Source organism: Barbus barbus (genome assembly GCF_936440315.1).
Source record: "Barbus barbus genome assembly, chromosome: 31".
Classification (NCBI taxonomy): domain Eukaryota; kingdom Metazoa; phylum Chordata; class Actinopteri; order Cypriniformes; family Cyprinidae; genus Barbus; species Barbus barbus.
The window spans coordinates 9,299,583-9,312,346 of NC_136759.1; positions in this window are offsets into that span (position 1 = coordinate 9,299,583).

A 12,764-nucleotide genomic window follows, 5' to 3' on the forward strand; every position below is an offset into this window, starting at 1 on the left:
TGCACTAATTTGACGTTTTTATGTGTTGTCAAGAATGAACAAGAAACAGTCAGCCTAGGTTTGTTAGGGCAGAATCAGGACGACACGCAAGAAATACAAACTTCACAGCTGAGAAGAACTGATAGAGTGGCTTTTAACACCTGGCTGTTTTTATATTGTATAAAATCTATTAATACACAATCGTTTGTAGGATTATATATGGACCAATCATAGAAAACACATAATTAGTCAAATATAGAAAAATAAAAAATAACATTAGTATGATGAACAACTTCCCAGACAGCAAGCAGTGTCGGCCCAGATCCGGCCCACATCTGGCCCGCATGGATTTCACACCTGCCAGATGTGGACCGGATCTGGGCCAACACTATGTTGCTGTCTGGGTTCTCAGCTATCATTTTTAAATACAGTAGGTAATTATTAGCTTGCATATTGGTTGTTTATTAGCACTTAAGCACATATTAATTCTGTATTCTTCATGACCATATTCTGCATCCCATAATCCTAAACTTAACAACTACAACGACTACCTTACAAGCTATTAATAAGCAGTAAATGAAGAGTTTATTGAGGCACAAGTCATAGTTAATAGTGAATATGTGTTCCCCATTCTAAAGTGTTAAAAAATAATTTAGGATACAAATGACTGGTTATTGTCCAGCAGTGTACTTAATTAGTTATTTTCTTCTGTATGTCACTATTCCCTGTTTGTACATGTTTCAAACACTACTTTATTTGCTGTAGACAGAGGCAGAAGTGAATTCAGAGTTGAGAGTGAATGAGGCAGAAAGTTTCAGTGAGGCTTCAGAGGTAAAGATTATTTACAGCATTGTCTATTGTAGCAGGGTGGTTGAATCCATCTATGGGAATGTCATACACCTGCGCTTAGTTTAATTCCCCTCCCCTTTTTCGTTGGATATAAGGGATATGTTATGGCCACTTGGCACGCGTCTCGGTACTGCCCTTGTGACGTCATCCGTAGTTGCTGCAGGTATGTGACTCGTTCGGGGGTGAACCGGTGCTTCTCGGGCTGTACAGGCGGTTGATGAGAATTTCTTTCGCTGTTAGGTTTAGACGGTAAGCTGGTTTCCCCGCGCCTGCTGCGTGCTGGCTCCCGACTCCTCACAGGTATGAGTATCCGTTTTTTTATATAACCAGGAGAAATTGACCACGGTTGGTTATTTACTATTTGTTTCGTTTTGGTGGCATTGATAGTATGTCACTTATGTTCCTGACTGAGCTGCTGTATTGCAATATGGTGCGCGACTATGAAGTGGTTTGTGTGCAGTGAGCATCCCGCGGTATGTAGGATCGTAATTTTGTGTGTTAGTAACTTGTTTTCTCTTTTTAACACATTATCTTTGTGCTCGGCAGGTTCCCCTGCATAACTGAGGGTCTCTTGGGCTATTTGTGGGAATTGAGCGTCAACATTGAACTGTGACTGTGTATAATTGCGACTATGTCGTTGTTTTGCCTCGACTTTTATTATGACCGCAACCATTAACTGCTATGGTTTTGTCGCACGTTGCTATCGAGGATTGTGCCTTCGTCTGACTGTACGGGCTGGCAGACTAACGTTACCTTCTTTGGCCGCCGCCTGTTTGAATGCCGTTGGTCCGTAAGCATCTTGTATGTTTAATTTTGGGTAACGTTTTGTTTGATTATTTGGTTTTCTTTTGTTCATTTTCTGTTTAATGTTTTGTCACTGCAAACCTGAGTGAAGTTGGTTTATTTCAATGTTAACTTGTCTTCATGTGGTATTGAGAGTCCTAATTTTGTTAAGTAGTTTAGATCCTTAAATTATTTAATATTATTTCTGCTTCGATTTAGATTTATGTGTTTTGTGTTCTTTTTTCCCTTTCTTTTGTTGCAGGAGCTGTGGGGGTTTCTGGAGGGTGAAGGCAACGCTGCCATTCGTGTGGTGTTCACACCTAGTGCTGTGTGTCTTCTGGCATCTAACCTTCACGTGTGTGTTTTAGTAGTTGTAGTGGTTTATTCAGGGGGGGGTTTTCCAATGTGGCAGCTGGCCCGTCCCTCCAGATACCTCTGCTCTTGGATGATTTGTTTCCTTTAAATTTGAGTTTGTTATTCACTGTTTCCTTTAATTTTGAGTTTGTTTACTTATTGTGTGTATGAATAGATGCAAATTGATGGTGTTCCCCATTACTAAAATGTTAATGTAGGAGGTTTTAACTTTGAATCTTTTTTTAGTTATATATTTGACATTGATTAAAATAACCTTTTTTTTCTATTTATACGTATACGACTCATGTTTCCTCACCCACTCACTCACAACGAATCTGTGTGCCCTTAGGGCTATCATTTCCCTGTTTTTCCAGGGTGGCGTAGTCGATCATATATTGCCATTTCTGGCGTCTCTAGTTGAGAATGAGGTATCCACCCCTCAATTTCCTCTACTCTTTGGTACCACAACGCTACATTTTGGCGTAGTCGGCAGGGTCCTTTGTTTTGTGTGTGTTTGGGTGAGGACGTGGGTATGTATGTTTAGAAAAAAAAAAAAAACGTTGTTGCACAATCCAGTATAGGTGTTTGTCTGTATTTTGTTTTTTGTTTGAGGCAAAACAGCGACGTAGCTGGTGTGTGTCGGATCTCCCCTGTCAGTTGGCTTCCCTCTACGATTGGTAAGTGCACTTATTATGGAGGAGGAATTGCAACAGTTAAGGGAGTTGGTGGCGCAGCTAAAGGCTGATAATGAGAAATTGCATCAGGAGCGTACTGCTGAATTGCCGGGCCCAAGTACAGCATTTAGTGCTCCAGTAATAACTGTAGGGGCACCTGTACCTTTGGGTACGGGGGCCGCTCAGCCTGAAAGATTTGTTTTCGTACCTCGGGATCGAAAATGCTCAAAGTTTAATGGCCGGACTGGCATCAGCATTGAGGATTGGATCGAGGAAGTACAGGCGTGTATGCAATTGCGTCACCTCTCTGTGACTGATAGAGCATTTTTTTTGTTTGATCATTTGGAGGGGGAAGCACGGGAAGAGATTCGGCACCGTTCTACGGTTGAAAAAGGGGACCCGGATAAAATTATTTCTGCATTGCGAGAGTTATATGGGTGCTCACAGTCATATGTGGCCTTGCAGGAGGCCTTTTTCTCACGAAAGCAGCGGGAAGGAGAGACTCTGCTAGAGTTTTCCCTTGCGCTACTGAGCCTCCTTGAGGGCGTTAAGCAACAGGCACCATATGTCATGTCGAATTCTGAGACCCTTTTACGCGATCAATTTGTGGAACATGTAGTGGATAGTTCTTTGCGTCGTGAACTTAAGCAGCTAGTTCGCCGCCAACCTACTTTTAGTTTGCTAGAGGTTCGTAGAGAGGCAATACGATGGGAGCGGGAGGGAATGCCAGGTGGTGTACGTGGGCGGAGTCAGTCCGTTCCATTAGCTCCTTTGATTCAATATGGGGTGCAGGGGGGACCGTCGTTGAGTACTGCTAGTGTAATGCCAAGCTCTGAATTAAGTGAGTTGAGAGAGATGTTAAAATCTCAACAGGTACAGCTGGACAAGCTTACTAAGGGTTTGGCATTACTACAGGGTCATGCTCCTGCTGCTCGGAGTCAATCTCCTCATTCACATGGTTATCCTGCATACCCACGGAATAAATTTTCTCATACTAGTCCGGTAATATGTAGAAGATGTCAACAGCCTGGTCATTTTGCCAGGGATTGTGATGGGGAACGTATTCCCCTTCACCCTCAATCTCCTTTTGCGGCTCCTCGTGCAGGGGGGAGTGGGCAGCCTCGTCTCCAGCGGCCGGCGGAAAACTAGTTCCCACCGAGCTGCAGAGCCACAGCTCGGTTGGGAAAAAGAATGGCTTAGACGTTTGTCAGAATATTAGTCCGGTATCTCGTTTGATGTCGTCATGTCCGCACTTGGTTGTTCTTATTGGTGGGGTTCAGGTGCCCTGCCTGTTAGACACTGGCTCTATGGTGTCCACCATTACTGAGAGTTGCTTTGTACAGCATTTCGAGCCATGGGGTCAAGATCGCCTTCGTTCGTGCCAATGGTTGCAGTTGCGGGCTGCCAATGGTCTGGACATCCCTTATATCGGTTATGTAGAGTTGGATGTCGAGCTCTGTGGCAGGTTGGTGTCAAATTGTGGGGTGCTTGTTGTCAGAGATCCCCCTGGCGGCTTATGCACTAAAGTACCAGGGATTGTGGGAATGAATATCCTTAGCCGTTGTTACCGGGAGCTCTTTGGGCAGCATGGCCCTGCTCTTTTTGAACTGCCCTCATTACTGCAGGCCCCCAATTTTGTAACTCAGGCATTTCAGCACTGTCACGAGGTGGGTGCTCGTTTAGGTGCCGATCGGGTGAGTCAGGTTAGAATACGAGGCCGTCGAGCATGGCGTATTCCAGGCGGTACATTAAAATTAGTGCTGGCAACGTGTTCTGAGCAATTCTCAAAGGAGACTGTGCTATTTGAGCCCACAGAGTTGGGCTTACCAGCTGGACTATTAGCTTCATCATCGTTGGTGCGGGTGACCCGGGGAACGGTCTCCGTACCAGTGGTAAACGTAGGGACTACGGATGTAATGTTATATCCTCGGACCCTCCTGGGCACTCTCACAAGCGTTTATGTGGTGAGTCTGCCCAGGGGGGTTACTGAGGTTAATTCGGTCATTGCTGCTATTGGTTCCCATAGTGCGCAGGATGCCTCCCCGGTGGAGGAACAAATTAATTCTATTGACCTGTCTGTTTTGTCCGCACAAGATCAGGATCATGTTAGGGCCTTATTACAGGAGTATCGGTGTGTGTTCTCTGCTCATGAGGGAGACTTGGGGTGCACTGGTCTACTGTCGCATGACATCCCTTTATTGGATGACACCCCTGTCCGGCAGCGTTATCGCCGTATACCACCCTCAGAGTATGAGCTAGTGAAGGCCCACATTGATGCACTGTTGGAGTCACAGGTTATACGGGAAAGTTGCAGTCCTTATGCATCCCCAATAGTCTTGGTTAAAAAGAAGGACGGTAGTCTACGCATGTGTGTGGACTACCGCCAACTGAATTCCAAGACTAGGAAGGATGCTTTCCCCCTTCCAAGAATCGAGGAGTCCTTGGATGCACTGACAGGTGCCCGCTGGTTTTCCACCATGGATTTAGCCAGCGGGTATAACCAGGTTCCTGTTAGTGAAAGCGATAAATCCAAGACTGCTTTTTGCACCCCATTCGGGCTGTTCGAGTGGAACAGGATGCCGTTTGGGCTGTGTAATGCCCCGGGTACATTTCAACGCCTAATGCAGCGATTGTTCGGTGATCAACAGTGCCAGTCATTACTACTGTATTTAGATGACATTGTCATCTTTTCTTCCTCAGTGATACAGCACCTGGAGCGCTTGGAGGTTGTCCTGGGTAGGCTGAAGCGTGAGGGCCTTAAAGCAAGGTTGGAAAAGTGTTCATTTTTTCGCCCAGAGGTAGTATATCTTGGTCACGTAATATCAGCTGATGGGGTGTCGACTGACCCAAGAAAGATTGAGGCGGTGGCTCGGTGGCCAAGGCCCACCAGTGTTTCCGAGCTCCGCTCCTTTTTGGGCTTCGCCAGTTATTACCGCCGCTTTGTGGAGGGGTTTGCGAAGATAGCGGCCCCTCTGCATAGGCTGGTTGCGGAGTGTGGAGGTGTGAAGCCCAGGAAGCGAGCGGAGCAGAGTTTTGCTGACGTTTGGACCATTCAGTGCCAAAATAGCTTTGATGAGTTAAAGGGAATGTTTATCAGGGCCCCGGTGCTTGCCTACGCGGACTTCTCCCTTCCATTCATCTTGGATGTAGATGCCAGCCTGAGTGGGTTGGGGGCGGTCCTCTCACAGGAGCAAGGTGGGAAGGTGAGGCCGGTTGCGTATGCGAGTCGTGGTCTTAGGCCCACTGAGCGGAACATGCTAAATTATAGTTCTATGAAACTTGAGTTCTTAGCGCTCAAGTGGGCCATGACCGAAAAATTCAGGGAGTACTTGTTGGGAAATAAATGTGTGGTTTTCACGGATAATAATCCTCTCAGCCACCTTATGACGGCAAAGCTTGGCGCCACTGAGCAACGATGGGCGGCACAGTTGGCATGTTTCGATTTCGAGGTCAAGTATCGACCAGGCAGGGTCAACAAAAATGCTGACGCCTTATCGAGATGCCAGCCACCAGTCTCAGGGGTGACTGATGGCATGCTGCCAGGAATGGCAGTCCCAAACTCTATACAGCATGCTGAGAAATCAAGGTCAGTCCCTTTGGTTAGTCAAGCTGCTGTGGCTGCCTTGCCGGGGCATTCCTCCGCTGATTTGAGTTTGCTACAAGAGGCCGACCCTGTAATCGGGGAGGTTTTATGGTTTTTCAGGGAGGGTAAGTTCCCTGGGCCTCATGAGCGTCGGCAGCTTTCTAGGGATGCACTAACTTTACTCCGTCAGTGGGATCGATTGATGGAGTCACAGGGGGTATTATACCGCCGTATTTTTCGCTCTGATGGTGGCGAAGAGATTTTGCAATTGGTACTACCTTCTGCTTTGCAGGTGGAGGTTTTAACCGGGTTGCACCAAGAGCATGGGCACCAGGGTATCGAACGCACCACGGAGTTGGTACGCCAGCGCTGTTATTGGCCAGGCATGTCAGCCATGGTGGCGAAATGGTGTCAGGCCAAGGACTTACAGCCAGGTGCCCGTAGCTTTATGGGTCATTTGTTGGCTTCTCGACCAAATGAAATTGTGGCCATTGATTTCACCCAGCTCGAAGCATCTTGTTCAGGGTTGGAAAACGTTTTAGTAATGACGGATGTCTTTACAAAGTACACCTTGGCGGTTCCTACCCGAGATCAACGAGCCGAGACGGTAGCTCAGGTGTTGGTCACTGAGTGGTTCTACAGGTTTGGGGTGCCTGGGCGAATCCATTCCGACCAGGGCCGTAGTTTTGAATCATTCTTGATCCAGCAACTTTGTAAATTGTACGGGGTTGAGAAATCTCGCACGACTCCTTACCACCCTGCTGGTAACGGGCAGTGTGAGAGGTTCAATAGAACATTGCACAACTTATTGCGCACCTTACCGGTTTCACGTAAGCGGGACTGGGCGTCCTGTCTTCCTCAGGTGCTCTTTTCCTACAATACCACCCCGCATCAAGCCACTGGTGAGTCTCCCTATTTTTTAATGTTTGGCCAGGAGCCACGACTCCCCATTGACTTTTTGCTCGGTAGAGTTCAAGAGCCTGTGGCTGGGGAAGTACATGAATGGGTGGTGGAACATCAGACAAGGTTGCACGTGGCGTTTGAGGGAGCACGAGAACGGCTGAGACTGACTGCTGATCGACGTAAAACACAGTTTGATCAACATGTTCGAGACACACCACTGGAAGAGGGGCAGTTGGTTTACCTCCGCGATTATGGCGTTAGAGGGCGCCACAAAATCCAGGACCTGTGGAGTCCAGTGGTGTATAAGGTGGTAGAGGCTCCTAGATCTGGGGGTGCAGTGTATAGCATTGCACCAATACATGAGGAGGGCAAAGTGAAGCGAGTTCATCGGTCTCTATTAAAGGCTAGGATCCAAAGGGACCCTGCTCCTGCTCTTTCTGATGGGCCGGTGGTGGAGCTCGAACGGGAACCGGAGGAGGGGGTGGATGAGGTGGACGAGGTGGACTTGTGGGTAGTGAGGCCTGAAGGTCCTCAACTCGTATCGGATCTTGTCGATTCCGCTCCTCCAGTACCCGAGCTTCGATTGCCAGGTGAGCAAAATCAATCTGGTAGTATAGGGCTTGGCCCGGTGGTATCACCAGGTACCTCAGCCGTGGAGCAGCCTCCTGTTGTTGAGGTTGTCCCAGGGAGATCGAGGCGGGCCACAGCTGGCCAGCATTCTAATATTCACCGTTTGCCCAGGGCTGCGGGTGAAATGGCAGCTGTTGCTGTACCCCCGAGCCTAATGTCTAATGCAATGCTTGCGTTTTTCAGACCTTGGGACTAATGGCGGGGTAAGTGAGTTCATCGTCGGGGCGACGATGTGTAACTGGGGGGTAGACTGTAGCAGGGTGGTTGAATCCATCTATGGGAATGTCATACACCTGCGCTTAGTTTAATTCCCCTCCCCTTTTTCGTTGGATATAAGGGATATGTTATGGCCACTTGGCACGCGTCTCGGTACTGCCCTTGTGACGTCATCCGTAGTTGCTGCAGGTATGTGACTCGTTCGGGGGTGAACCGGTGCTTCTCGGGCTGTACAGGCGGTTGATGAGAATTTCTTTCGCTGTTAGGTTTAGACGGTAAGCTGGTTTCCCCGCGCCTGCTGCGTGCTGGCTCCCGACTCCTCACAGGTATGAGTATCCGTTTTTTTATATAACCAGGAGAAATTGACCACGGTTGGTTATTTACTATTTGTTTCGTTTTGGTGGCATTGATAGTATGTCACTTATGTTCCTGACTGAGCTGCTGTATTGCAATATGGTGCGCGACTATGAAGTGGTTTGTGTGCAGTGAGCATCCCGCGGTATGTAGGATCGTAATTTTGTGTGTTAGTAACTTGTTTTCTCTTTTTAACACATTATCTTTGTGCTCGGCAGGTTCCCCTGCATAACTGAGGGTCTCTTGGGCTATTTGTGGGAATTGAGCGTCAACATTGAACTGTGACTGTGTATAATTGCGACTATGTCGTTGTTTTGCCTCGACTTTTATTATGACCGCAACCATTAACTGCTATGGTTTTGTCGCACGTTGCTATCGAGGATTGTGCCTTCGTCTGACTGTACGGGCTGGCAGACTAACGTTACCTTCTTTGGCCGCCGCCTGTTTGAATGCCGTTGGTCCGTAAGCATCTTGTATGTTTAATTTTGGGTAACGTTTTGTTTGATTATTTGGTTTTCTTTTGTTCATTTTCTGTTTAATGTTTTGTCACTGCAAACCTGAGTGAAGTTGGTTTATTTCAATGTTAACTTGTCTTCATGTGGTATTGAGAGTCCTAATTTTGTTAAGTAGTTTAGATCCTTAAATTATTTAATATTATTTCTGCTTCGATTTAGATTTATGTGTTTTGTGCTCTTTTTTCCCTTTCTTTTGTTGCAGGAGCTGTGGGGGTTTCTGGAGGGTGAAGGCAACGCTGCCATTCGTGTGGTGTTCACACCTAGTGCTGTGTGTCTTCTGGCATCTAACCTTCACGTGTGTGTTTTGGTAGTTGTAGTGGTTTATTCAGGGGGGGGTTTTCCAATGTGGCAGCTGGCCCGTCCCTCCAGATACCTCTGCTCTTGGATAATTTGTTTCCTTTAATTTTGAGTTTGTTTACTTATTGTGTGTATGAATAGATGCAAATTGATGGTGTTCCCCATTACTAAAATGTTAATGTAGGAGGTTTTAACTTTGAATCTTTTTTTAGTTATATATTTGACATTGATTAAAATAACCTTTTTTTTCTATTTATACGTATACGACTCATGTTTCCTCACCCACTCACTCACAACGAATCTGTGTGCCCTTAGGGCTATCATTTCCCTGGTTTTCCAGGGTGGCGTAGTCGATCATATATTGCCATTTCTGGCGTCTCTAGTTGAGAATGAGGTATCCACCCCTCAATTTCCTCTACTCTTTGGTACCACAACGCTACATCTATGATAAGATATTTATTTTAACATAGACTAATCAGACTAATGTATAATAGAACAGAACAGAATAAAGATGTATGTGAATGTGCAAGTATCCATTACTGTGTGCCATGTACTGTACATACAATACACACAAAATACAATTTGAAATATGTAAATGTGGCAGTTTGCTCTCTTAGGCGCAATACAATACCAATTATGGCACAAAATAGACTACGCCACCCCGGAAAATGTGCCGGGGACCCGCTTGTACATCAAGTTCAAAGCACACAGATACGCGGTGGCTGGGTCAGATAACAGACAACAAGGAACGTTCGAATCGTTTTTTAAATACAAATAGGAAAAATACCAAACGGCATAATACAAACACACAGTAGAATAAATGTCAACCATAGCACTTATCCATTTCATAATTGGGGATTCAACTCGCCTGCCCAGTAAACGCTGCAACTATTAGTGCTCTCACCGCACAGCACCCAATCACCCTCTGTGAACACTGCAAGGGATAAGCACACCACCACCACACCAGAGGACGTGGGCGTTGAGCTGGCACCCCAACTCTGGATAAAGGGAAGAGAGGACAAATTAAGACATAAACAACCCTACACATACACACACACAACGCACTTTCCACGGAATAGTCTTTTGGTTGAACCCTTATCACATGTGGACAGATGGAATCAGTTGTTTACACAAAAAAAAGATAAAAGCAACCACTCACTGGCCAACGCTCATTAATAGCTTTCCAACACTGCGTCGCCGGATGATTACAGTATTTTCAAAAGTATACCCTTCTCCGGTCAGATTTAGAAATACATATAAAACATTCAAAAAACAGACAATAACCATTTTACAAACGTAACTATACTTTAAGTGACAATGTTTCTGCTAAAAGAGCGAGTAGAAATGACAACCCAGTTATTCGCCGCTGTACTCCAGCCCAAGGATCAGCACTGAATTTGCTAGATTCGAAATGCGTCACTACGGCCGAAAATGCGCCATTGTTCCGGCCGTCTCAAGACGGATGAGAGATAAGAGAAAGTATTAGTCAGATGATCACAACAAATACGTGGTTCCAGTAATAGTCTTTTAAGAAATGGTCGAGGAGTTTCTGGCAAGGGGGAGACACAATCCAATCGGTCGTCACTAAGCCCAGCTACTCCCACCAAGCCGGTAAATAGTGAATCACACCGCTCAGTGCACTCAATAGGGTGCAAATTACGGGCTTGCCGTAACAGATACGTTATCAATGAGTTTACAGTCTTCCTCAGTCGCACTCCCGAACGTAAACACTGGCGTGCCAGGATCGCCAGGAACGCTCGCTTAGGCACCATTCCCATCCCTTTTTATATCTGCCGCGCATACCCGGTCTGCCCCTAATCATTATCATGATGGAGCGCATCACCACAACACACCCCCCCATTGATCATCGTAGTCCCGACGATGGACACTCTACTGATCCCAAGGCCTAAACCAGAGACACAGAATTTTGATTAGCCGCACCACCTATGGTTCGTGGTAAGTGATGTCTGTTGGAATGCTGACCTGCCCAGACCCGTCCAGTTCGCCTGGGGGCCCTTTCAGATCGAGTGGGTGATTCAAAACCGACTAATCCCGGCCCTGCCTGTGAGCTCGTACCATCCCTACTCCCTCTCGCTAAGGACCTACTGGCCGACCCCACAAATCCTGAAGCCGGACTAGCCCTTACCTCGGAAGGGGGTCTACTCCCCTCTGCACCTCCTTGCTGGGCCTGGGGGCCCTCTACCACTACATAGGCTAAGTCCCCTTCCTCAATCTCATCCTCCATCACCAGTGGTGGTGGCCGCTCAGCCTGACTCCCATAAGACTCCGTTAGTACCGTATTATCTTGAATACGGGGTTTTATGGATGTCCGATGCACTTGACGGACCTTCCCCAGGTCATGTACTGGTGCCACAGTGTACACCGACCCACCATTTTGCGGAGCCCGAACTACCTGGTATACCGTGGAGCTCCATAGGTCTTGGATCTTATGCCGTCCCACAGACCCATGTTCTCGCAGGTAGACCAATTGGCCCTCAGTCAGGGGCTTCTCCCTTACCCCTTGATCATGTTTGGCCTTTCGATATTGGGCTGCTACCTGCAGCCGCTCCCGGGCACCATCAAAAGCCACTTGGAGCCGAGCTTGATGCTCTTCCATCCAGTGATGGATTCTACCAGCCACTGGCTCCTGCACCCGACCAAGCAGGAAATCCACTGGCAGCCTAGGTTCTTGCCCAAACATCAAGTAATAAGGGGCTTCCCCGGTAGCTTGATGAGGGGTAGTGTTATAGCAAAATAACACCTGAGACAAACAAGAGGCCCAGTCCCTCTTCCTCCCAGTGGGCAATGTCCGCAGCAAATTGTGCAAGGTCCGGTTAAATCGCTCGCACTGGCCATTACCGGCTGGATGGTACGGAGTGGTGCGGGATTTACCCACCTGGTAAAAGCTACACAACTGCTGAATAAGACGGGATTTTAAATTATGGCCCTGGTCGGAATGAATCCGTCCAGGGACCCCAAACTTAAAGAACCACTCTTCTACCAAGACACGGGCTACCGTTTCTGCCTGTTGGTCCCGAGTAGGGATTGCCACAGTGAATTTACTAAAGACATCTGTCAGTACCAGCACATTTTCTTGCCCAGAATGAGAAGGCTCCAAGATTGTAAAGTCAATGACCACTATCTCATTCGGGCGAGAGGCCAGCAGATGAGCCATATAACTTCGAGCAACTGGTGCAGCCCCCTTAGCCTGCTGGCACCGCTCACATTGCTGTACCCAATGGGCTACATTGGCTGACATCCCTGGCCAGTAGCACCGTTGTCACACCAACTCCAGGGTGCGTTCAGTGCCTTGATGCCCATGGTACTGATGCAATTGGGTCAGCACCTCAGGCTGTAAAACCGCAGGCAGCACCAGCTGTAACACCCCCTCGCCCCCATCGGGACGACAGACCCTTCGATATAGCAACCCCTCCCGTTCCTCCAGCCGGTCCCACTGCCGAAGCAAAACCAACCCGAGCTTGGGCAGTAATTGTCGCTCCTGAGGCCCTGGACCTCGCCCTTGGCGCCAATATTTAAGGACTGCACAGATAATGGGATCTTCCTCCTGCAGCACCACCAGTTCTGGCCCAGATCGACTTGGCATGGCCTGTATTGCTCTCACAGTAG